This window comes from Propithecus coquereli, unplaced genomic scaffold (assembly GCF_000956105.1).
Source record: "Propithecus coquereli isolate 6110/MARCELLA unplaced genomic scaffold, Pcoq_1.0 Scaffold49, whole genome shotgun sequence".
NCBI classification, from domain to species: domain Eukaryota; kingdom Metazoa; phylum Chordata; class Mammalia; order Primates; family Indriidae; genus Propithecus; species Propithecus coquereli.
This window is the reverse complement of record NW_012150729.1, coordinates 6,891,753-6,893,764: the sequence shown is the minus strand read 5'-3', so window position 1 is coordinate 6,893,764 and position 2,012 is coordinate 6,891,753. Positions and strand designations below refer to the sequence as shown.

Sequence of the window (2,012 nt, the reverse complement as noted above, 5' to 3'; positions counted from 1 at the left end):
CTCTTGCTCAGGCTGGTTTTGAACTCCTGAGCTCAAACGATCCACCCACCTCGGCCTCCCAGAGTGCTAGGATTACAGGCGTGAGCCACCGCGCCCGGCCAGCAATATATTTTTGTTATTAGAAAAAGGATACTAAACTTTTGCTGTCTAGGTGTACATGGCCAATTAGTTGTATTTAATTTGAAAGTGATATGTGAAATCCACTAAGGCAATCACGAACTCTTTGAATGGGAAGAGAAGCCTTCAATGAGCCTTACTTACCAGGTTCCCGACAGACAGCACATTGCTAAACTGCTCCGTCATCGGATAGTGCTCCATGGCCATGAAGAGTGTATTTAAGACGATGCAGATGGTGATGGCCAGGTCCACAAACGGGTCCATCACAACCAAGTTGACAAGGTGTTTCACCTTTAACCATGGTTTACAACAGTCCCAAATCAAACACATGTTAGCAAATTTATACCAGCAGGGTGGGCATTTCTGTCTGGATTCTTCAAGTTCTGGAAGAAAAAAGTTAGAATTCTCATGAAAACTGCTTACTTTCTATTAAGTACTCTTTGGTCTAAATTAAAATTGATTTCTTAAAAAATCCAAAGTTGTTAAAAGGCATTATGGGTTAATTTGATGGTGGAGGAGAGAAAATTTGCAATGGGCTTGCTATCATAGAAAGGATAGGCACAGAGAGGCTAGTAAGCTTACCAAATTAATTTTAGTTGAATATAGTTTCCAAAATTCTATCTGCAATATTAAACTGTATGGGAATTATCTTTGAGGCCACCAGAAACTGATGGGTAAGACTTGCATTAAGTACACTTAAAGCTCATCTGTGTTCCAGGTACAGCGAAAGACATATATGTTATCAAAGACTTCTCAGGAGATGTTCTAAAATCCTTAATTAGTCATGTTGAATCTCACTTTCTTGGATTAGATATGTTTTGGGGGACTCTTCTAATGGGATAATTTGTTGGTATCACCAGTCTCAGTTAAAAAGTCTCAAATTAAGTTCCATTAGATTATAAGTTTGCATATTAAACTCAACAAAGTTCCATCTCAATTTAACTAGAAGACACAAAACAAGAGGAAATACCGCAACCTAAGAAACTGGGGTTCTCACTGTTAGCATAAATCAACATTTCACAAAGTGGGACTCATGTACTACTGGTAAAATACAATAGGATTTTAGGAGGAAAATACATAGAATTCATAAAATTTAATGGTATGCATTGATTTTAATGTACTAAAATCTATAACCATCATACCAAACCTAAGACGTTAAATCTCATATTAAAATGCATTTATTTAAGAAAAAAGTACAGTGATTTCAAGAAGAATGTCAACTAAATAATAGGAGAGAGAAGACAGAAATGCATAAATCTTTAAGGTAATACCCCAAATACTGAAATTGGTAAATACTGGCAAAGAAGTTGGGGTAATTAGAAAATGGAAAATTATCTACCATTTTCCTTTGGCAAGATGATCTCTCAATTAACTCGTGAATGAGGAAAAGATGCCGAATTTGTTGTTTTGCACCAATATCATTGCTGTACACCTTATTACCTACTGTGCTAAACATAGAACCACCACTTCTTAGCACTGAAATAGAGAGAAGAGTTCTTCCTTTTTTATCCATGGCATAGTCGACTCTACTCAGTCACTGTAATACCACTGTGGCAACTGGAACATCCCTCCACACCTGGCACAGTTTGCTATGAACTAAACCTTGTAAGGGAGGAATCAGCATATGAAATGGACAATCATGACCACAGGTAATAGTTTTTTGTTCTACTGATCAACATTTGCCACTAATTAATAATACAAAGTTTAACACTTCCTTAAAGTAAATTCATCTACTGCTTATTTTCTTAAACAAAATTTCATTAAAGGTAGATTCTTCAATTGTATCTTTGGACATGGAAATTTTTCAAGTGCACCGTTTATGTCCTCCTATGTGTAATTTTGCAAACAATAAAGAATATTTGAGTTGTAAATCAGAGGAAAATATAAATATCATG

General features: G+C 35.9%; 1 protein-coding gene across 1 annotated transcript in view; it reads right to left on the bottom strand.

The window, feature by feature from the left end:
* SCN2A (sodium channel, voltage gated, type II alpha subunit) overlaps positions 1–2,012 on the bottom strand; it is a 155,294-nt gene that overhangs the window by 62,027 nt on the left and 91,255 nt on the right. The window lies entirely within an intron of this gene.